The sequence below is a fragment of the Eptesicus fuscus genome, chromosome 4 (genome assembly GCF_027574615.1).
Source record: "Eptesicus fuscus isolate TK198812 chromosome 4, DD_ASM_mEF_20220401, whole genome shotgun sequence".
Taxonomy (NCBI): domain Eukaryota; kingdom Metazoa; phylum Chordata; class Mammalia; order Chiroptera; family Vespertilionidae; genus Eptesicus; species Eptesicus fuscus.
Window position 1 is genome coordinate 19820050 of NC_072476.1, and position 24856 is coordinate 19844905.

General features: G+C 51.3%; 1 protein-coding gene across 1 annotated transcript in view; it reads right to left on the bottom strand.

Annotated features, from left to right (window-relative positions):
* The window catches only part of LITAF (lipopolysaccharide induced TNF factor), a 34599-nt gene extending 10457 nt beyond the window's left edge, over positions 1 to 24142 (bottom strand). The window contains exon 1 of the mRNA XM_054714726.1: positions 24062 to 24142. The gene's annotated coding sequence lies outside the window, so the exon portion shown is untranslated. The remainder of the gene's footprint in view (positions 1 to 24061) is intronic.
* Positions 24143 to 24856: the final 714 nt, after the last annotated feature.

Here is a 24856-nt window from a genome sequence, read left to right on the forward strand (position 1 = left end):
TCGAGCTCGGGCTGGGGCCGGGTTGCAGAAAATGTTGAAAGTCCTTTTGGGGTGTTTGGGCTTGATAAGACTGTGCTGTCCGATGGAACTTTCTGGGAGCGTGGAATGTTCTCTTTTTGGGTCAACAGGGTCGCCACCAGCCTCACAAGGCTGTTGAACACTTTAAATACGGCCAGTGTGACTGAGGAACTCAATTCTCAAATTGTTTTTAAGTTTAAGCAATCTAAATTTAAAACTGACTATGGAATTCATTGACTAGAGAACTTTTATGTAATTCTGGGACACCTCAGGTAGGTGAATCTATTTTTGCAACAGCAAATTTAATAAACTCTGAATCAAGACCGAATGTTTTTTGCCCTAACCGGTTTGGCTCAGTGGATAGGGCGTCGGCCTGCAGACTGAAGGGTCCCGGGTTCGATTCCGGTCAAGGGCATGTACCTTGGTTGTGGGCACATCCCCAGTAGAGAGTGTGCAGGAGGCATCTGAATCGATGTTTCTCTCTCATTGATGTTTCTAACTCTCTATCCCTCTCCCTCTCCCTTCCTCTCTGTAAAAAATCAAATATATATATATATATATATATATATATATATATATATAACAAAAAAGACTGAATGTTTTTGATAAAATTTTAGCATCTAATCTGGGATACAATGTAAAATATTGTCGATGTAAAATACACCCTAGATTTCAAGTACTTTTAAATACATGAATGTGAAATATCTTGTTTATAATTTTTAAATATCGGCTGTATGTCAAAATGATACTATTTCGGATATATGGAGCTGAGTTACAGTATGTTGTTAAAATGCATTTCAGCTGTTTCTTTTAAATTTTAAAAGACGTGGCTACTAAACCATTTAAAACACCTGTGTGGCCCATTTCCTGGTTCTACGGGAGAGCAATGCTAAGGAGCAACGGGAACCATGGGAGGCTATGGAGATGAGGAAGGTCCAACCCTAGAAAATGTAGGTGACACAGAAGGTCCGTAAGGGAGGCAAGAAGAAAACCACAGACAGCCCACGTATGGGTGACGGGACAGAAGGTCGGACACCCAAGTCCACAGGGGAGGGTGAAGCAGGAGGGCAGACCAGCTTTGTGGACACAGGCTCCGGGGTGACGCATGGGAACGCCGTGGAAAGCGGCTGAGGGCCGTTGCCAGGCTCCTCTGACACACAGACACAGAAATGCAGGTGGACAAAGAGAGACCACAAAGACCAGCCCAGGACACTTCTCTATCAGGCTCACCCCCTACGTCAGCTGATGTCCCCTCGGGCTGCCCCAGGCACTTCCCCATCTGCTTCCGGCAGGGACTGGGCTCCGGGCTCCGCAGTCTTCGGCTGGGGGAACAGGCCGAGATGCTCTGCAGGAATTGACATCCACATCCAACGTCAAGGACGTGCTGTCCCTGTCTCAGAAAGGCAGACCCTGGCTGCTTACACAATTCATTACGAACACTGAGTCCCATGGAAAAACGCCACGAGAGCAGAAAACGCCGTGCGTGTGGCAAGCCCAAAATAGCCCTGTTTGCAGTGGTTGCAATCGGAGTGCTTTTGGGGAGGGGAAGACCAGGTCTGGGGTACCCTAAATGGGGCAAATAGTTTGGGTCAAACCGCTGGAAATCAATGACTCAACTCAGAAGCGGAATTCCTTTACTTCAAAACCACCACCTCTCTCCTCCAAAAGGAACGCGGCCAGAACTGGAAAGGAAGAACAGAACCAGTGTCGGGCCAGGAGCCTCCTGCCCCTGGACTGTAAAGAACTCCTGTTTTTGGAAATTAAGGCCCAGGATCCCCGTTCATTAACCAGGCATCGTCTTTCTTGTAGTCACATCCTATTTTCTGGAATTTCAGGGCACTGTCTCTTGGGAACACTGCTTTTGATCAAACAGCCACATAAGCATGCTTATGGCTTTGGAAAGAACAAGAGCAACAGACTAGAATAGTAAAAAATAAAAATAAAAAAAGAAAGAAAAAAGCAACAACCCCATAACCAGCTGGTTTGAAAGCTTTCTAAATAAATTCCACAGCATTCCTCCCCCAGGCCCCAGGCCAGGAAATGCCACTTCACTCAGTCCCACGTCCACCCCCTCCGCATTTCTTTTTCTTTGATTTCCCCCAGGGGCAGGAGGCCCAGCTAGCCACCCACCTACTCACCCTTCCAGAAGGAATGTGCTCAACCCGCCTCCTCTCCCTCCTCCTAACCCACAACATGACACTCTTAAGAGCAGCAGTCTCTCACCCCAACACACAGACACAGACGCAGACGCCCCCACACACAACGGACGCACACCCCACTGTCACCGAGAACCCTCCCTCACGCTGATCGGGCTGCCAGGGTGCTGAGGTGCTAGCACCATTATAGCTAACACTTGTGTCCCTTTTCCTGGGACAAACTGGAAACCCTGGGAAAGCATCTCAGCACTTAACAAAACGCAAAGCCACAGTTTTGCCCATAAAAGCACAGCCTTGAGCATCCTGGGCCTTGAGGCATCGCGGCAGAGCCCTGGTTGCCATGGTTACCGGGGGCTTTTTTTTTGTGGGGGGAAATACAGGAATAAACAAGGGGGTCCCTCCCCAGCCCCCATTGTTTAACTTTGTTGTTAAACCCGAGAGTGGCTTTTCTCCATTGTCCATTTGCGAGAACACTTCAAAGGCCAGTCTCCATGACCTTACACGCACCCCCATAGAAATCAAGAAAATGCTAAGGAATGGGAAGTGAGACCAGGCAGGAACCTGTGCAGTCAGTCCCACAGGGTGCTCCCCTCGGAAGGCCCCTCAAGGGCGGGAACTCCGGGCCACCACCTCACACTTTGGACACCTTCGGAAGGAGGGCCCCGTGTCTCCTGCTGCACAGGGCCCAATGCTCTGTCTCTGAACGTCTCTCACATATGCTCTGTCTCTGCACAGGGCCCAATGCTCTGTCTCTGAACGTCAGTGCTGGTTAAAGAAAAGGAAAAGGAGGCCCTGGCCGGTTTGGCTCAGTGGATAGAGCATGGGCCTGCAGACTGAAGGGTCCCAGGTTCCATTCCGGCCAAGGGCACATGGCCCAGCTGCAGGCGCGATCCCCAGCAGTGAGTGTGCAGGAGGCAGCCGATCAATGATTCTCTCTCATCATTGATGTTTCTAACACTCTCTCCCTTTCCCTTCCTCTCTGAAATAAATAAAAATATCCTAAATAATAAAGAGCTAATATGCAAATGGTTGTCACACCCTCATGCCATCACACCATCACGGCTCAGACACGCAACACTGGAGAGAGAGGAATGGGGACCAGCCAGGCATAAATGAGCTTGGGAGAGAGGAATGGGGACCAGCAAGGCTGTGGCTTGGGAGAGGGACAAGCCACCTGCCCCGCGGTCCCGGGCACCAGCGGCTATGCCTGCGCCTGCATCCTGGGAGAGGGACAAGCCATCCGCCCCATGGTCCTGGGTGCCTGCAGCTGCAGCCTGGGCGAAGCTGCCTGCCCATGGTCCCCTGTGACTACAGCTGGCCCGGGCGAAGCCGGCCCGGGTCCTGGGTGCCTGCGGCCAGCCAGAGGGAGGGAAGCCCGGGTCCTGGGTGCCTGTGACTGGCCGGAGGAGGGAATCCTGGGTCCCGGGTGTGGGACGAGGAGAGGCAGTTAGGGGCGATCAGGCCAGTAGGGGAGCAATTAGGGGTGATCAGGCAGGCAGAGGTGTTTAGGGCAATCAGGCAGGCAGGCAGGCGAGCAGTTAGGAGCCAGCAGTCCCAGATTGCAAGAGGCAGTCGGACATCTCCAGAGGGGTCCCGGATGGGAGAGGGTGCAGGCCGGACTGAGGGACCTCCCCCCACCCCGTGCACGAATTTCGCGCACCAGGCCTCTAGTGTGTGTTTGTGTGTGTGTTGCATGTGTGTGTGTATGTGTGTATATATATACATATATATCTTACCTTATAATAGACAGATATGCAAATTGACCGCACCTTCGCTACGCCCAAGCCACCCCCACCAACCACGCCCACCAGGAAACCGTTGCAGGGACGCTGGGTGCGGCCGAGCCCAAGGCCGGGAAAGCCTCCGCCCGAGGCTTTCCCAGCCTTGGGCACCAGCTGGGAGCCTGCACAGATCGCAGGCAACGACCAGGGGGTCGGCTCCTACGATCCGTAGCAGGGACGCTGGGTGCCACCGAGCCCAAGGCCAGGAAAGCCTCGGGGGGAGGCTTTCCCGGCCTTGGGCACCAGGGGGGAGCCTGCATGGATCACAGGAAACCACTGGGGGTCGGCTCCTGCGATCGGTAGCAGGGATGCTGGGTGCGGCCTAGCCCAAGGCCACCACCCGGGGCCAAGCCCCGACCCTGAAAGAAGGCAGAAGGCGGTGGCCACAGCCAAGGCCTGGGTCCCCGGTGCCGGCAGAAAACTGGTGCAGGCAGCCAGGTGAATGAAGGTCTATTGCACGAATCTTCGTGCAAACGGGCTACTAGTGTGTGTGTGTGTGTATATATATATATATATATATATATATATATATATATATGAAAGAAGGAAAAGGAGGCATTTCCAATCCATGGATCTGCATTTCTGACGCAAGAACTGGGCTTGGCCTTAGAAATATTGGCTCATGACCAGCTGCATAACCCTGGCCCCCACTTTCTTATCTGTAACTATGCCTCTTGGAATGTTGGGGTCCCTCGCAGAAAATTTCCCTTGTTCCAAGTTTCAACGATTTGCTTAGTGAAACATTCTCGTCAATGGGCAGTGAGGGTTACGTGGATATTACCCCTGAGCCTAGAGGAATGAGTCTGGGAGTCGCTCATTCATGGAACTAGTACAGAACAGGATTTCTCAAGCTTGTTTTCATTACCGCTATCTCCCCCACTACCCTCCCACCCCCACTCCAGAGAGTAAAATTAAATTATATTTAAATTTAATTAATTAATTTAAATATAATTTAATTTCTGCCTAACAAGAGTAATGAAATACTAAGAAATAAGATTTTGTTGGGCAGGGTTGAATTTTGGAGGGCCACACACCACTGTAATATCTAAGGTATTTTTTCGCTTCTCCTGTCCCCAGCAAGAGGGTCCCTCCCCTGCTGATTTTCACTCCCTTGGGCCTCCCCTGAGAATCCACAGTGTGGGTCCAATGAATTTTCCAAAATTGCCAACATTTATTCATCTAGTGTTTCTAAAATGTGTCTCCTCTTTTCTCGCTGTCATCAATGCAACCGTCCAAACGCATTTTAACCTCCTACTGACCAAGTCCTAATGCCCCTTTACATCTGTATATTCTTTTGCAGGCAAGCCCAGCCCTCTCACACCCTCCATCTCATGAGTCACAGCTGAGGGGGAGGGCGGGATAGGGTGACACTCCTTTCTGCATTGGAGCCAGGCAGGGCTGGGCCGACCAATTCCTCTTGTCACCAGTCACTCGCCTGGGTCTTGAATCTGCTGGGTTCTCACCCCAGAAAGAAGCTGAGGAGTACTAAGGCGAACCAGATAAGGAGGCTGTTAAACCTTATTTTGGCATCTTTGAGTCCAGAGGTCTGACCTGAGCAAAATCTACTACTCTCCACACCCCCCCCCCCTCCAGATTCACAGCTGCATCTACATAAATCACAGGGGGCTCTTACTTTATTGTACTAGGCCCTGTAATGTATGCCCTTCCAGGTGCCATCCCATGTAGTTTTCAACCCACTAAGTCCGGAATTATTATCATCATCCCAACTGATAAATGAGAAAACTGGGGCCCAGAGAGGTTAAGCCCCTTGTCCAAAGTCACACAGACAAAGTGGCAGGGCTGGGGTTTGAACCCAGGCCCATCAAACCCCGGAGTCCTTTAGAGTCCACCAAAGCTCCGCCCAGGCTCGGAGATCCAGGCACAATCAGCAGCCTCGTTTTGCACACCTTGCCCCCAAGTGAAACGAACAGAAAATAAATTCTCACATATGTAATGCTTTCAAAACCAAAGATTTTAAACATTAAAAAATTTAAAGAAAACCTTTTAAAGAAATTCTCAGTGGAAGCAACACATCTGAACAGCTCTCAAGGTGTCACCTCTGCCTAAAAGGGTGAAAAGATGCATTTCAGACCTTCACACCACACAACCGAGACAAAGGGAAGACCTGGCCGGAATGGATTCTAAGTCATTTTGTCACTGGGGACTCTGCAATGCAGACACAATCTGCTTTAGTAAGGGTGGGGCCGGGATCTCAACGATCAACCAAAGGCAGGTGTCCAGGAAGCTCTTCCTTCTCATCTGGGGAGACAAACGACGACGGGGGGAATCTCGGAATTTCTGAGGTGCAGGTTTTGTAAGTGACGGTGGGAGAGGCTATCTCTGCCACAGGCTGCGACCCCAAGGGAGAAAAAGGCAAAGGCCTCTAACCAGCTGAGTCTCAGAGCAGCTCAGGGCTGGCTTTCTAATACTGCCCTGATGAAAGCGAAGGCAGCCCAGCCCGCGTGGCTCAGTGAGCGTTGACCTCTCACCCAGGAGGTCGCGGTTCGATTCCCAGTCAGGGCACATGCCTGGGTTGCAGGCTCAGTTCCCAGTGGGGTGTGTTCAGGAGGCGGCCGATCAGCGATTCTCTCTCATCACTGATGTTTCTATCTCTCTCTCTCCCTCTCCCTTCCTCTCTGAAATAAAAAAATATCCTATCAAATAAAAGAGGGAATATGCTAATTGACTGCCCACCCTCAAAGATGACGGCACCCACAGCCAATAAGGAGGGAATATGATAATTGATTGCCCCACCCTCAAAGATGATGGCACCCACAGCCACAAGATGGCGGTGCCCAGTCCCCTCAGGCACGCCGGATTGGCAGGCGGGCCCGGCCGCGCCGGGCGTCTGCCTCCGGAGTCCCTCAGTCCCCTCAGCCCCACAGCCACCCAGGGCCGGCCCGAGGCACAGGCAAGTCTCACATGTTGGCTGCCCAGCCGCCCAGGGCCACCCGAGGCTCAGGTAACCAGGGCTGGCCGAGGCTTGTGCTGCTGGCAGTGGCAGCAGCAGAGGTGTGATGGGGCGTCGCCTTCCCCTGATCACCGGGTCGCCTCCCACCACTGAGGGTTCCCGGACTGTGAGAGGGGACAGGCCAGGCTGGAGGACCCCCCTCCAGTGCATGAATTTTCATGCACCGGGCCTCTAGTATATTAAAAAAGAAAGAAAGAAGGGGAAAGCCCTGGAAATCCTAGAGAAAAACCCTGAGCTGCCTTAACTGATCCTGAAACCCCAGAACGTGGAATAAACTCACTTTCAGCAATGGATCTGCTCCTCAAAAGTTGGCCTCAACAGCTTTAGAATCCCCGGAAACATGCCACGAGGGCTGCCGTTTCAGGCGCTCACCACGAGCTTGAGGGCCATCTCCCTCGTCCTGTGCCTGCACCCACACTCGTTTGACATTTGGGAGCCAAGACTGGCAGCAGCTGCCTGGAACCCTAACTTCTAAGGGAAGAAGCTGACTCCCGGGAGCCTAGAGAGGGCTGGCCGAGCAGCTTTGTCACCGATAACTCAGCTCCAAGACACCCCCAGAGCCAGCCTTGAAAGCAGGATGCCACGTGAGAGAAACCAGACACAAAAGGCCACATCATGTGGTTCCATCCATCTGAAATGTGCAGAGAAGGTGAACGCAGTGACAGGAAGCAAATCAGGGGTGGCCAGGGGCTGGAGGGAGGTTTGGGGGCGAAATAAGGAGCGACCGTTAATGGGTACGGTTTCTTTTTGGGGAGATGAAAACGCCCTGGAACTAGAGAGAGGTGATGGTTGCGCAACATCGTGAATGTACTACATGCCACTGAACTGTACGCTTTAAGTGTGCGTTTATGGTATGTGAACTTTACCTCAATAAAAAGAAAAAAGCAGGCATTGCTGGAAATCTCTGGTCTCCATGTCACAAGCCAAGGCCTACAAGCCGAGCCTCCAAATTCACCACAGTCTTGGTTCAGCCCATCCGGTGATGCCCATTTATTAACATCAAGACCATTGGGGTCTTTCTGACACCCCCCCCAATGTGTCCCATCAAGGTGATCAGATACCAGGTTGCCCAGGATGGAGGGGTTTCCCAGGATGCACTGGGCCCCTACTTCCCACCCCTCTCTCACTTTACCCCCCACCACCAGTGCAAATGCAGGTCTTTTGTGCATCCACAGCCTCGCTTAGATGTCTCCAACATGCCAGGCACCCTCCTTCTCTCTGTCTTATTTTCCTTCCTTCCCAAAGTGTCTACAAATTCTTCTCACCTATCCTATCCCAGTAAGCACGTCACTCCCTCCAAGAAACCACCTGTGGCCTTCCCAGGGCAGAATTCCTCCCCAAACCTCTCCACCCAGTGCAGAATCAAGGGTGCAGGGTATGGAGCCAGATGGCCTGTGGTCACACCCAGGCTCTCCCATGTCCCACAGCACGACACTGGAGCCTCGGTTTTTCCATCTGTATAATGGGCACAATGGTAGTTTCTTAAGGTTCTTGGGAGGATGAAATGAATCCTTGTGAGAAGTACCAGAGCAACGAAGGACACATAAGTACTCAGATGTGTCAGCTGTTACTATAAGTGTTCCTCTGCTGTACGTGGCACAGAGCATTTTATTTTATTTTTTACTAAGTCTTCCTGACCAGTCTGCGGGCCCTATAAGAACAAGGAGTGGAAATTTATTAAAATCTGCATCTCCAGCTCCAAACATCATGGGTGCCTCACAGGGTGACGCGCCATCCGTTAGCCCAGGGGTGTCCCTGGGCACGGGACTTTTGGTGCTCAAGCTGGGAAAGTCCCAGGCAAACCAGGACATGTTGGTCACCCTGATGTTTCAACAAATGTCCATGGAAAATACCTGGGTGTAAAAAGGACACCAAGACCCACCTTGGATGGCATCAGGTCTGAAAGCTGATGTAAACGCGAGGGTCTTACCCTCAGAGCCTCAACCTAGAACCTGAGAAAAAGTTTTTAAAGAAAGACATTCATGGGACGATAGGCCTCCATCATGGAGGGTCTCAAGGCAACATGAGGATTTGGCCAAAGCATCTCCAAACATGCTCCAGAATTGGAATCACTTAATGGGTCTGGAATCCTTCGTTTCCTCCAGGATTCCTGGGGGGGAGCGATGTTTCTCAAAAGGGCACCCTGGGATGTGCATCAGGGAAGCAAGTCAAGACGTGGGTGGAAAGAACTTTGAAAGGGGAAGTGCGGAGGCGTGCAAACACCAAGAAGATAAAATCAGAAAGAAAAGAAAACCACAGTCTCCGAACCTCAAGATCAGTTCATTTTTATTCCTCGATGCTGGCTGGGGTTACGGAAGTGGCAGTTCCTGCAACTTTATCATCTGTTCAGGGTCTGACTCGTGATCACCGCCACCACTCCAAGCTCAGACATGCCTGTCACTCCGTGTTCACGCCCTGGTCCTGGGTGTGGCTCTAAAGCCACTCGTTCAACATGGATGATGTGTCACCCACTCTCCAGCAATGACAACCTGTCTTTTTTTCGTGAGAAAACTTAGAGGCTCTAAGTCGTTTGTACCCCGAGTCCTAACCATCAGGAACTCCTGCTGACTTGTGTGGACAGGAAGGAGTTACAGAGTTCACACCTCCCCATCCTCAGTGCTTGTCAATGCCTGGCAAGCACGGAGGGGCGGATAGCGGCGAGTGAGGGACTTATGGCATCTTGGGTCTTTTTTCCTTCCCACCCTCATCCCTTTCTGGTGAAATGACCCACAGGCAGGCAGGGCCCAAAAGCAAAGGAGGAAGAGGACAGAGAGAGAAGGCCCAGCACTGAGAATTCTCCTCAGACTATTGCTCAAGATACAAAGGGCTTCATGACAAAATCCAATCGGAAAATGACCCGGTGGGGAAACCAAGGCCACTGAGCTCAGGCAGGTCACAGGAGGGACATCTCTGCCTGGTGCCCAGATGTGGCATTTTCGGACATATCTGTCTGTGTTCCCCTGACACTGATAAGCGTGATCAGGTACCACTCATCTCTCAAGGCACGGTAGGAATGGCCTGGACCGTGGCCTGGCCTACTGAATACCCAACAGTCACTCCGAGGAAAGAGAGGGCATGAAAAAAATGTGAGCAGGCAGGGTATGGAAAGGGGAATGAAAATTGCCGAAAGAAAACAGTATTACGACAATGGAATCTGAAGGCAGGTCGAATGTTTAAGAGCAGAAACTCTGGCACCAAGCTCCCTCAGTTCAAATTCCAACCCTGCCACTTCCAGGCTGGTTGAACGTGGGTGGGCTGCTTCATTTCTGTGTGGCCCCGGTTTCCTCATCTGGAAAATGGGCTGAAAAAAGTATCTACCCCTTGGAGGGCTGCTGTACTAGTGAAGTCGGTGGGTGTACTCAGAACACTGGGCATGTGGGTTGCTGTAAGCAAACAGTTCTAATTATTTACAGGGAAGCTAAGCAAAGCCCAGGGAGGGGGGGGGGCGGTCACCTGCCCACGGTGATGCAGAGGTTTCACCCCTAGCGGGCAGGAAGACCCAAGCACAGACCCCTTCACACTGCCTGCATCCCATTCTCGGCAGTGGTCCCAATCTTTCCTTGTGAAAATGTAAAAGCAAAACGCCCCTCTACCCTCAGCCTGGGCCTCAGCCCCTGGGGCTCCCTGCCGCTCTCCCACACCAACGGATTCACCCTCCATCTCCAGCCTCCTTCCCCCTTCCGCCTCCACCCCTCCAAGCCCACTCCGTTTCCTGTTCTCTCCCCAAGTTGCCAGGCACCCGCTCTGGAAGGACCTCCTCATTTGGCCTGGCCCTGACCCTCTGTCTCCTGCAAGGGCTGCTCCTTCCCCATCAGTCCTTCTACAGCAGGTCCCTTGGGACTTGGGGATCTGCACACAGTTCCTGTGGTCCCCCTACTCCTGAACCCCACACCCATCGAGCTGACCATGACCATCTCTGGACAACTTCGTTTTCACATACAAAAAGATCCTCATCTCTCTCCCAAGCAAGGAGGTGCAGTTAAAACACAGAAACAGATGGTCAGGCTTAACATCGGGGGTGAGAAGTCACGTGGACATCACATACCTGCTAATAGGATGGGGTGAAAAGGGCTTTTCAGCTCTGTGGTTTTCCTCCCCCAAACCTCTGACCCCTCAGGCTCATCATGAGGATACATCAGACAAACCCCAGACCGGACAACTTTTTACAGGGGACCAGGCCAGTACTCCTCAAAACTGCCAAGGTCAGAGAAACTGGAGGAGGAGGAGATGTGACAACTACATACAATGGAGGACCCTGGAACAAAATCCAGTGGAAAAAAACTGGTGACCTTCAAATAAAATCTGGAGTTTGGTCAATAGTAAGGTGCCGATGTCAGTTTCTTAGTTGTGACAAACACCTGGTGATGTAAGATGCTAACAATGGGAGAAGCTAGATGGAGTATATGGGACTTCTGCACTAACTCTGCAACTTTCCTGTAAATCTGAAACTACCTTACCTAATAATAGACAAACATGTAAACTGACCATACCTCCGCTACACCCACAGCCAATCAGAGTGTGTATGCAAATTAACCCAACAAAGATGGCGGTTAATTTGCATACGTACCTGGGTCCCGGGAACATCCTCGGCACCCAGGTCACTCCGAGCCGGCCATTGGAGGGGCAGGGGTCCCCTGCCCAAGCCTAAAGCCTGGACGGCCCGAGCCGGCGATTGGAGGGACAGGGGGCCCCCTGCCCAAGCCTAAAGCCTTGGCCTGAGGCTTTAGGCTTGGGTGGGGGGCCGAGCCTGCGATTGGAGGGAAGGAGAAAAAATTAACGGAAACATATCCTCAGGTGAGGATAAAAAAAGATAAAGAAAGAAATGTCATATCTTATGAAAGACACATCTTGAAAATGCTTAAAGTTGTCATTTTTCATCGTGAAGGGACTGGAGTCCCTGTTGATGAAAATACCTTGGCAGCTGCGGTGACTGGCAGTGTCTGCAGCAGAGGAGTGATGGGGCTGGCGCCTTCCCCTGATCAGCCCAGTCGCCTCCTGCAAAGGGAGGTCAGACTGCGGCTTAGGCCCGCTCCCAACAGGAAGCAGGCCTAAGCCGTCAGTAGGACATCCCCTGAGGGCTTCCAGTATGTGAGAGGGGGTAGCCTGGGCTAAAGGACCCCTCCCCAGTGCACGAATTTCGTGTACCGGGCCCCTAGTCCTATATAATAAAGCTGTAATATGCAAATTAACAGTCACACCATCACAAGATGGCTGCATCCACAGTGGAGGCGGGGTTCCCATAACGAGCAATCAGCAGGGACCTGAGGCTTCATGGAGCCGGGCAGGGCGGGAGACCTGAGGCTGCGCCCCCCAGCCAGTGGGGCTTGACTGGGGACCTCAGGCCGCGCCCCCTGCCCAGCGTGGCTTGACGGGAGACCTCAAAGCGCGCCCCCCCATCCCGGTGCCAGGCCGGGGGACCTCAGGCCGTGCCCTTCGCCCCGGGCCGGGGAACCTGAGGCCGTGCCCCACGCCCGGCAGGACTTGACTGGGCTGGGGGACCTGAGGCTGTGCCCCCCCCCCCGCACCCGGCAGGGCTTGACAGGGGTGGGGCTGGCCAGATCTGGATCTCACCCAATGGGGGTGGGGCCAGCCAGGTCTGAGGGCACACGTGGGTGGGCGGGGACTTGACTCTGGGTCCCGCGGCATGCCCCAGGCTCTGACAGGAGGAAGATTTTCATATACATTTTACTAACTTTCTTTTATCTCTGACACTTCTATTATAGAGAAAGGGCAAATAGCAATATTAAAATATTTCCTCTAATTAATTCCCTTTTAATGTGCATGGATTTCGTGCACCGGGCCACTAGTTCTAAAATAAAAGGTTTGTGTTTTTAAAAACTCACAACTGATTACAGGATATTTTTCACCCATCATTAGATCTGCACTTTCACCCTGGCAAAGAGCAAAGCATTTGATTCCACATGGAGCTGCCTGGTTGTGGATGTCACACAGGCCTGGTGGAAAGGTAAACTGAGGCTCACGAAATGGAAGCATCTGCCAAAAATTTAACATGCACGAGTCCTTTGACCTAGCACTTCCCCCTCGAGGAATCTGTATGAGAGATAACCCCATGCATGGGCAAAGTGACAGAACTTTGAGCACACGGGGTATTCACTGCAATGTTGCTAGAAACCACCTAATTGTCCATCAGCAGGGAGCTGGATAGATCAGTGATGGCCCATCCACCCAAGGCAATGGTATCAACCATTAAAACAGAACAAGGAAGTTTTATGTGCAGAAATGCAATAACCCCTAAAATATATCATTGTATGAATAGCTTGGACAGCAATTATAGCAAGTCAGCATGCTATACAGGCAGTCCTTGGATCACGTCGGAGACCCGTTCCTACGGCGTGACGTAACTTGATTTTCGCCGTAAGTCGGAACCCACCTACATAAGCACCTATGTCACTCACGTGGAGCACATACACAGAAGTAATTAAGTGAAACAGTAAAAAAAATTTTAAAGAAAGATAACAATTCCTGACCTTTACTTGTGGTAAATAAATAATAAAAAACATAAAGCACATATGTACATATGTCGAAATAACGGAACATTTTTTTTAATAAATACTGTAAATGGGAGATGGTGACATAACCACGAAATGACGTAAGTCAAGTCTGATGTAACCCGAGGACTGCCTGTATAATAAAAGGCTAATAGGCAAATCGACCAAATGGCGGAACAACCAGTCGCTATGATGTGCACTGACCACCAGGGGGCAGATGCTCAATGCAGGACTGCCCCATGGCGATCAGTGCGCTCCCACAGGGGAAGCACCGCTCTGCCAGAAGCCCTGAGCCCAGCTCACTGCTGGCGAGCACAGCGGCAGTGGCGGTAGCCTCTCCCGCCTCCACGGCAGCGCTAAGGATGTCCAACTGATAGCTTAGGCCTGCTCCTTGAACTTCCCCCAAGGGCTCCTGGACTGTGAGAGGGCGCAGGCCGGGCTGAGGGACCCGCCCCCCCCCCCCAAGTGCACAAATCTCGTGCACCGGCCTCTAGTTTGTGTATGAGAAGGATATACATATTTCCTTATATAAGATGAATAAAATATCTCTAAAAGGATACACAAGAAACTGGTAACAGTGGCTGGCTGTAAGCAGGAAGGTGAACTGGGGATGCAATGGGACAAACACTTTTCCTATTTATACCCTTGCCGATCTTTTGTATATTGAACCAGAGCAATATTATATAATCAAGATCACATTAAGAAAAATAATTAAATCATATATTTTTTATAACACAATGGATTTAGAATTTATTGATTATAACAATATATATTTATAATTAAAATAAATTCAATCTTTTAATGGGGGAAAAAGCCTCCTTTGCCAACCCTTATCTGCCTTCCCCAGGCTGGCCTCCTCTGTCCTCCCGCCTCAGGGTGAACTGACATCAACACAGCCCTTTGTCCCGTGAACTGGCACTGTATCCTGCCCCGCACCTGGCCTTGGGCCCCTCCCTGAGTGTTTGCACAGTGATTAAGCTGATCATTTCTATTTGGTGAGATGTGTACTCGACCATTCCTGCTATAGAATTCCCAAATCTGTACCGACCACATCCTATTCACCAAAATAAAGTTCTTCTCTTTGCATTTTGTGCTATGATCCATTTTTCACGGGGGAGGTTCTGACGGCTGGTGGTGGACAAGGGGTTGGGGAAACATGGACTCTCCCTCGATGGCCCTAAGGAGCCCATATAGGAAGATATGGAGGCAGACACAAAGGGGAAACTGAGTCCAGATTCTAAGGCAAGCAAAGGGTCTGGGCACCAGGCTGGACCTTCTGAGGAGGGACCTCACACAGGGGTTCTGTTTCACTAACCCGTAGCCCAGGAGCAACTTCAAAACCCCCCAAAAGTATTCAACTCCTGCCAAGGGGAGTTCAGATTCCAAAAATAAGTCTCAAAACCTAGCATATTGGGAGAAGCCAACCACAGCAGAAGCTACCACCAACTCCCCCGTCCGTGTAAACACACATCACAGGCCCCACAGCCCACGGCCAAGGGGGTCCTCCCCACCAGATTACGTCTAAACACAACGAAAATGCCACTCTCGTAATTTCTGGTGTTGCTTCATTCTGACTGACAGTCTCTTTCAACATCGCTCCCCAGAAAGTATCTTAACCAAGTTCTCAAATCGATCCCACAGGGCTCTCTGCCTTCTTAAAATGAGCGAAAAATAAATAAATAAGAACATGCTTGTGTCGGCCACGCTAGCCCAGGCGGGCCCAGGTCCAACCTGGGCTGATGCTAGCCGCAGTCCGCCTCTCCTCCGGCCAGTTCACAGCTCCCTCCCGACGTCCCACCAGGCCCGGGGCGTACGGGCTCCAGGTAAAGTAAGAGTTACTAGTGAACTGGGGCGCCTCCTATGAGAAAGGTAAACAATCTGGACATCTGGCTCAATGATAACATCTACACTCCCGGGAGTCCTATATTTGCTTATTTCCTCAATTTTGGCTCTATTCCAGATGACTGCAGGTACTGTAATTGTCCTGTCGTTGAAAACTATGGAAAACAATAGTCTCCCCTTGAGCAAGACTTAGGAATAAAGTGAGACTGGGTATTAAACATTACGCTTTCTGCTCTTTTCATTCCCCCGGACCTAACCCACCCCCCCTCCAGCCCTTGTGACATATGCCTTCCTCATGCGTCCTAATTACTTCCTGTCTGCAAGTTAGATTTTGTTGTCCAAATGGACCACGTTCCACCCCTCCAGGCCAAGCCAGGGCTGTTCTGTTTCTCTGGATTCCCCACAGGGCTCTGGGAAAGCGGAACACAGCCTACCTCTGTGTAGAGCTGAGATTTCATGCACATATCTGACCTATATCACCCCAGACAACAGGCTGAGGGATTGGGGAGACATGGACCCTCCCTCCATGGCATATGTACAGTGCCAGCTCTTTTGAAGTGTATACTTCTTTTTTAATTTAAATTCTTTATTGTTGAAAGTATTACATGTCTCCTTTTCCCCCACTGACCTCTCCCTGGCCACTCTCCCCCATCCCCCAGCACATGTCCCGCCCCCCTACTGTCTGAGTCCTTTGGTTATGCTTATATGCATGCATATAAGTCCTTTGGTTGATCTCACCCCATCCCCCCACCCCCCACCCACTCTCCCCTGCCTTCCCTCTGAGGCTCGATGGCCTATTCGATGATTCCATGTCTCTGGATCTATTTTAGTTCAGAGAGGAAGGGAGAGGGAGAGAGATATAGAAACATCAATGATGAGAATCATTGATCAGCTGCCTCCCGCACGCTCCCTACTGGAGATCAAGCCCACAACCTGGGCATGTGACCTCCTGGTTCATAGGTTGATGCTCAACCACTGAGCCACACCTGCCGGGCGGAAGGGTGTATTTTTTAAATGAAGAAGACAAGTCTTCCTTACAGCATTCCAAGTGATATGCATCGACAAGCTCCCCTCTAGGAGGTGGAGCCTAATCTCTTCCTTCCAACTCCTGGGTGGGAGCTGGATTTAGCGTCTTGTCCTATATAATAAAGAGGTAATATGCAAATTGACCATGATTCCAACACACAAGATGGCCGCCCCTATGTGGTCAAAGATGGCCGCCTCCATGTGGACACAAGATGGCCAGCCAGCAGGGGAGGGCAGTTGTGGGCGACCAGGCCGGCAGGGGAGGACAGTTGGGAGAGACCAGGTCTGCAGGGGAGGGCAGTTGGGGGCGACCAGCCCAGCAGGGGAGAGCAGTTAGGGGTGACCAGGCTGGCAGGGGAGGGCAGTTGTAGGGGACCAGGCCTGCAGGGGAGGGCAGTTGCGGGGGGACCAGGCCTGTAGGAGAGGGAAGTTGGGGAGGGACCAGGCCTGCAGGGGAGGGCAGTTGGGGGGACCAGGCCTGCAGGGAGGGCAGTTGGGGGCGACCAGGCTGGCAGGGGAGGGCAGTTGGGGTGACCAGGCCGGCAGGGGAAAGCAGTTAGAAGCAACCAGGCTGGCAGGGGAGGGCAGTGGGGGCAACCAGGTCTGAAGAGGAGGGCAGTTGGGGGGGACCAGGCCTGCAGGGGAGGGCAGTTGGGGGGGACCAGGCCTGCAGGGGAGGGCAGTTGGGGGCAACCAGGCCTGCAAGGGAGGGCAGTTGGGGGGGACCAGGCATGCAGGGGAGGGCAGTTGGGGGCGACCCAGCCTGCAGAGGAGGGCAGCTAGGGATGACCAGGCCGGCAGGGGAGGGCAGTTAGGGGCAATCAGGCTGGCAGGGGAGGGCATTTAGGGGGGACCAGCCTGCCAAGGGAAGGAAGTTAGGGGTGACCAGGCCTGTAGGGGAGGGCAGTTTGGGGTAACCAGGCCTGCAGGGGAGGGCAGTTAGGGTAAGGTGACCAGATTTTAACATTGGTAAAGCGGGACACCATTGACGGGGAGGGCAGTTCTTGATTAAAAATTTGGTCTATATGGAGCAACAAAAATTTTCATAGAACGCAAAAATAGTATTGTAATATGTTTTTTTAAATTTCAACATAAGTATAATTTACAAATATAATAAATAAAAAATTATGTATAGTATTATTTTATTATTTGGCATATTTCTCATTTGAGTGAATTTTTTTTTAGTAGATTGCTGTCGTTGTTTAAAAGGTCATAAATTTGCCGTAACGTAAGTCGTAAGTGTCACTTTCAAGGCCGGCGCTAGACTTTTTGCCGCCACTATAAAATATAAATAATACGAGTACTGTCTGCTAAATTCAAGAATATTTATGTATTTATGAAATAAATAAATTACTTACCTAAATTATCTGAATAGCTGATTTGTAATGATATCACTTGTTTAACTAGCTTACTAGCATGTAGTACGATGTGTATCGTCTGAGAGACAGTTACAAAATGTTTTCGTCGTTGCCAATCCCAAAAAATGCCATTGTTCATTAAGTCCAAACAATGGTGGTCGAATTCTAACAACTTATCAACAATGCGAACTTTGATAAGCAGTTCTCGATAATCAGTTCTCAACAATTATTTGTTATTATTAAAGTTTAACATTATAATATTAACAAAAATAATATAAAACTCATATCCTGGCTAAATAGCCACATGGCCGCCGAAAACTGTATATTCCCTTCCCGTTCTCCCGCCGTTCCCTAGCTTGTCGTGCATTCTTTCCAAAAATCGGGGCTTTTTTAAAACGCCGTGGGACGCAGGACAAATTGTTAAAAATCGGGACTGTCCCGCCAAAAGCGGGACGTCTGGTCACCTTAAGTTAGGGGCCACCAGACCTGCAGGGGAGGGCAGTTAGGGGTGACCAGGCTGGCAGGGGAGGGCAGTTATGGGCAATCGAGTCAGCAGGAGGGCAGTTAGGCATCGATCAGGCTGGCAGGGGAGTGGTTAGGGGGTGATCAGGCTGGCAGGCAGAAGCAGTTAGGGGCAATCAGGTAGGCAGGCAGGTGAGCGGTTGGGAGCCAGCAGTCCTGGATTGTGAGAGGGATGTTCCAGATTGGAGAGGGTGCAGACTGGGCTGAGGGACACACACCCCATGCATGAATTTCATGCACCGGGCCTCTAGTCCTAGATAATAAGATAATAAAAGGCTAATATGCAAATTGACTGAACAGTGGAACAATCAGTCGCTATGACGTGCACTGACCACCAGGGGGCAGACGCTCAATGCAGGAGCTGCCCCCTGGTGGTCAGTGTGCTCCTACAGGGGGAGCGCTGCTCAGCCAGAAGCCGGGCTCCGTGGCGGTGGTGGGAGCCTCTCCCACCTCTGCAGCAGTGGTAAGAATGTCTGACTGCTGGCTTAGGCCCACTAAGCTGGCAGTCGGGCATCCCCCGAGGGCTCCCGGACTGCGAGAGGGTGCAGCCCCAAGTGATGTGATGTAACAGGAAGGGCACTTCACCTCTGTGGCATTCTTCCACAAACCCATAACCCCTGTGTAATCATGACAAAAGCATCAGACAAACCCAACTTGAGGAAAAATTCTACGAAATCTCTGCCTGGTACTCCTCAAACACAGTCCTGAAAAACAAGGAAAGGTTGAGAAACTAGCCGATGAGAACACTGGGAGACGGGGGATTAAAAGCAATGTGGTACCTTGGATGGGACCTTGGAACAGAAGAATGGACATCAGTGGAAACACTGGAGTTTGGTTAACAGTGAGGTACCGGTGTCAGTTTCTTAGTGTGACAAATGTGCCGCAGTGACGATGTAAGATGTTGACAACAGGGGAACTGGGTGAGAGTATATGGGGACCCCTATATTAACTGCAATTTTCCTGCAAATCTAAAATTAAACTGTAAGGTGAACTGGGGCAGGCAGGCCTCGTCCAAAGTCGTTCAAGCCAAAACCGGTTTGGCTCAGTGGACAGAGCGTCGGCCTGCGGACTCAAGGGTCCCAAGTTTGATTCCGGTCAAGGGCATGTACCTTGGTTGCCGGCACATCCACAGTAGGGGGTGTGCAGGAGGCAGCTGATCGATGTTTCTCTCTCATCAATGTTTCTAACTCTCTATCCCTCTCTCTTCCTCTCTGTAAAAAAATCAATAAAAAAACAAAAATAAAAAAAAATTTTAAAAAGTCGTTCAAGTTCAATTATGCACGTGCATGTGTGTGTGTGTGTGTGTGTGTGTGTGTGTGTGTGTGTGTTAAAAAAAGAAAGTATGTTTTTTAATTGTATTTTGGTTAAATGCAAAAGATTAAGTGGAGGCGGGGTTTCTAATATTTCTAATTGGGGAAGTTAAACAAATTAGGGTTTCTAATATTTCTAGTTGGGGAGGTTTAAGAAAGAAAGAAAAATATACCCCCAAATTTAATTGAATGATCAGGCCTTAAGATTTAAGGAATCTCCCAAACTCCTACCAGCTGAATATACATCAATACCCCACACATCTGTACCCCCTCCCTGAAGGTGTAGACTTTAAAAGACGCACAAAGTGGTTGTAACCACATGTTGGTAATAAACTCTTCTAAAAATACATCTTCATGATGGGTACAGAACTGTTTTCTGGAATTAGGTATCAGACCAACACACAAAAGGACAAGGCCTTCAGAGAGAAGATAGAGCAGTGTTTTCACCACCAACTTAATCCTCTAAAATCAGTTCTTTCAGGAGGAAAAAAAGGAAGATTATTCAATTCCATTCCCCGCCTCCACTCTCCAGCCCCAGAAAAGAAACCCAGGAGACATCCCGGAATATGTGCCTAACAGAAGTGACCCCAGGAGACCCCAAGGAAGAAAGGATTCCTTCAGCACAAGAAGGGCACGCATGCAAATTGTCAGGTCTCCAAAGAAAATGGCTCCGTTTGTACACAAGGTGGAGGGCCAGCTGGGGAAGGCCCCAAATATCTGGTCTTTTCCTGTCTCTGGAGAAAAGGGTTCTTTCCAACAATGTGAGCATAAGTGAAACCTGACTACAAACGCCCTAAGGAGCTCCTTCACTTGTGCATTTATTAAATCGAGCATCGCTCAAAATTCTTCAAGTAAGGGCCACTGGCTAGCCATCTTTAAAACACAAAGACTCCGAAAGGCTGTTTTTGTTGTAAAGGAATTTAACCTGCAAATGGCTCCAGAAAATGTCCAACATAAATGATGATTCTTAAACTCTAAGTTAATAAGGAGGAAGAATTTAGACAAAAGAGGAAACTGGGATCTCTAACCATCTTCAGGGAAGGAAGTGAGAAATTGTACCATGGTGTTAGGCCCATGGTCGGCAAACTGCGGCTCGCGAGCCACATGGGGCTCTTTGGCCCCTTGAGTGTGGCTCTTCCACAAAATACCACGGCCTGGGCCTGAGTCTATTTTGAAGAAGTGGCGTTAGAAGAAGTTTAAGTTTAAAAAAAACTGGCTCTCAAAAGAAATTTCAATCGTTGTACTGTTGATATTTGGCTCTGTTGACTAATGAGTTTGCCGACCACAGTGTTAGGCTATTCAAATTCAAATTCAGTATACTTCCATAAAAATACAGAAGCTCATAGTGAAATTTTCAGAGAAATGCTTTCAAATTCCATCTTCTGAATTCAATCTGTTTCTGCAGGGCGGTATATTCTACAAGTCAAAGATAAATTTACCACAACCTGAAAGCCAGGTTCAAACAGAGCGCGAGTACAAAGTACAGTGAACTGTGAAGTGGAAAATGCTTCGACTGGGGAGAACCAGAGAGGGCAATTTCCCTCTGGGTTCCTGGTGAAACCACATCCCCGGTTTCCACATGAATGATGGTTTTTGGTGAAACTGTGCAATGAGAACATGAATGGGACTGCATCAAGAGACCAAAGTGTGTGTACCCTGATTGCAACTTCATTAAAAAAACAGGCACCATGACAAAAGACCAGGCCGCTGAATTAACAAACAAACGTGCTAGCTGTTTCATTCACACGGTGAGAGAAGCCTCATTTCTTCCTATCTCCCACACTTTCTGTAATATTGTTATTGTCTATATCACTTTTAAAAATATCAATGCATTATCTATGAGTAACCTTTCTGGACTCAAGGTTCAGGCGAGACCGTGCTAAGCTCTTAAATTTACCCCAGGAACACGGTCAATTTCAAAGCTCCCTGAGCTAAACAGTTTCAATTCTCCATCAGTTAACGCCAATAAGAAAGCAATACAGAAGAAAGTGCCTCAGGCATTCAGGATCCAGGTGAATTAACTTCCTGCCTACTAGGAGGTGAGCAGGAAATCACTACAGACACCCTCGATTCTGTCCATGCCTTACACCCTATGGAATTACACACAGTTCTTCTACTGAAATAAGTAAGTTGAAGGGACAACTTCATTAGGTGCGGAAGTGTTACCACAGCTGCCCAGAGCGCCAACGCAGATTCAAACAACAGGATGAACTTTTGAGGATTCAGGAAAGTACCCCTTTAGGCTCAAATAACCATTTTTACGGTAAGTAAACACCAATCAAGCCCAGAACAGGCCACGGCAGCCCAATGAGCACCAGAGACATCACAGACGCGTCTGTACTAAAGAGAGACAGAGTGAAGGAGGTCTGTTTGCCTGGAGAGGCGGATCCCCTCGCCCACAGGGCTGTTTTCACAGCAGCAAAAGCAGCACAGAGGACGAGTCCCGTACCAAGACGCTGGGACGTCCTCGTGTGGATCTACCGCTGTGGGGAGGTTCACTTTGGGCAGGAGAATTTTAAGACCCTGATGGGCACCAGCCTATTCTCAGACCTCTGGCCCTCCACACCTCTGGCCAGCATGGGTGGTCGATGGCCGCAATGCATGCTTATGTCCCTGAAAATGAACTTGGTCTGGAAATGCCTTCTGGCTCCTTCCCGCTCAGGGGTCCCCCTTTTTAGTGCCCTCAGCCCCGGGTATGTCTGTGCCTCCTCCGAAGCTCTGTTCAGATGCTTCTGCAGACGTGGGACGCTGCCCACCATGTCCACACGTCCCTCTGCCCAAGGTGCTCAGGCCTCAGCTTTGCGACTAAACTTTTTCTTGGTTAACAAGCTCGCAGCACCCTCCCCCCCATTCCTCCCAACCCCCTTCCAGGCATTAGTGAGCCCTGGCTCTTGCACAACTGTGTGCTTCCACTTTCCACCCACAGCGTCAACCCCTCAGGACCAGGAACCCTTTCTCCCGTGTCCTTTCCAGGGCAAGGGTAGCCCTTGATTTCCCCCACAGCCAGCCCACAAAACGGACTGAAGGAACAAAGGGAAATTCACTCACCAAAGAGAGCGCATTACCTCAGTCTAGTCTTTTAAGAGATTTTTACCCAATTGATCCTCCGGCCCAGATCCATCACCCAAGTCACGTAATCCATGGAAACATTACAACAAGGATACTTTTCCAAATGTGACTAAAAGCATCTATTATTAATGCCTTAACGTAACAGGAAAGAGGGAAGATGGGCCTCTCCCATTGTGGAGCTACGGTAAGTGTTTCTTAGAGAGTCTGGTGCCCATGAGGATCCAAAGCCAGGGCTGGCTGTGGGGAAAGCCAAGTGCAGCATGGGTGTTATGCTAGCCAGACAGAGCGAGTCACCTGCTCTCTGGATCCTGATCCAGCAGTGATAAAGCCAAACGGTGGTAGAATCCCAGACACAATCTCTCTTTACAGGCATCCAGGTGAGTCTCCATTTAAAAGAGGCACCCTGAGAAGGCCCAGGGGGGCGGGGGTAGGAAAGTAAGTGAGGAACACATTCCTGCAAACCATGGTTTTTCCTTAAAAGGGCCCCCGGAGGACGGCGGGGCCAACTTTCCTTCCAGGCAGCCCCCGAACCAAGGCCCAGGGGAGAGATTTGTGCCCCTGTCCCCCCTCCTCCCCCGCACTAACCTGGATCAGGAGCTCCTGGCATAACACCCAACCCACTGCCCAGATGCACACTGACCTGGGAAGCTGAGGGCAGGGCGCCTGCCTCGCGTGGCGGGAGGGGCAATGTCCGCCTCTGCCACGGGTTCCCGAGGCTGTGCCACCAGCACGCACCCTGACGGGAAACGGGCAGCCTCCTGCGCTCCCAGGGCGCCCATCTCAGGGCGGGGGCGCCCGGCCCGCCAAGCCTCCCGTTGCGTTGTGGCCCGGGTTTTCACTTCCTGGAGCTCCCCAGGCCCGCAGGTGTCCACACAGGCACCCCCGGAGGGCGGCCCTGGATCCGGCGAGGATCTCCGGAGGAAAGGACAAAAGCGCCGATGCCGTGGCCCCTAGAAGCCGAATTTCTGAGCCCTGCGTCCGGACACTGGTGGGGTTTTGTTTGGTTTTGTTTCTAAATCCCCGGGTGATGATTCTGGGAATCTCGACTTTTAAGATCGCAGACGCCAGAGCGAACCCCGACTTTCCTGAGAGGACTCGGGGCGTCCTTTCCGCGGAGGGCGCACCGCGCACCCGCAGGGGCGCGACCGCACCGCACGCGACCCGCGGACGACCGGCCCCCTCGGGGACGCCAGAGCGGAACCCCGCCGGTCCCACGGCCAAGACGGCGCTGGGAGGCTGGAGACGGGCCCGCGCCGGCCCCGCGACAAAGTTCCAGCCGGAGCCCTGCGCGCTCCACCCGGTCTCGCGCCCCGGGACCCGCCTGGGCCGCCGCAACAGGCACGATGCCTCGGGACTCCCGGCCTCAGCGGCCCCGCATCCCGGGCAGGTGCTCGCGCCGCAGGGACCCCCAGCTCCCAGCCCGGGAGCCCCTCGGCTCCCGCTCCCGCCCCGCCCCGCCGCCGCGCCCCCATGGGCGTCCAGCCGCTCGCCGCACTCACCGCCGCTCGCGCCGCCAGTCGAGCCGGGAGGTCTGAGCCCGCAGCGCGGGCGGCGCGCGGCTGGACTCGCTGGGGCGGAGCTGCAGCCCGGGCTTCCGGATCCTCCCCGCCTCCGCGCGCTGCCGGGACCCGCGCCCCGTGCCTTGGACACCTCCTGATCCACCCTCCAGATTTCGGCTCCCCTTGCCCTCCGCACTCCTCTGGTCCCCCATTTCTGGCATTCCTTCTCCTCCCCCACCCTCAGACACCCGGACCACCAACCTCGAATCCCACACCCCGCGTTGAGGAATCCCCCGCTCCCTATCCTTGTGAGGGGGGGCCTTGATATCCCCGTAAGTCAAATCTGGACATTCAGGCGCATCCAGACAGCCCAAGATACTCCTGGTGCCTTTGGGCAAGTCAGTTTCTCTGGGCCTCAGTTTCCTGTCTGCAAAATGGGCATAGCCGTACCTATCTCATAAGATCTAGTGAAAATTAACTGAGATAATGCAGGCAAAGGGTTTAGCACAGGTTGTGTTAAAGAAAACCTAGCTGCTATTTTTCTACCTTGTATGTGTCAGAATGGCCTGTGGCCCCTAAGTACTGTTTCACTTTATCGCTAAAAAGCTCTGGAAATCAGCAACTCCTGTTTCAACAGCCACTCAACCCTCTGTCCCTAAATGGGTGCTTCCTGCCTATTTGATACGGTAATAGCAGCAGTCCTAACCCAGCAAGGTTCCCTGGTGAGTCTTTAATGAGCTTGTGCTTGGCTTTGAGAATATAGAACTCTGGAGATAGACGGGACCCTAACGTGGC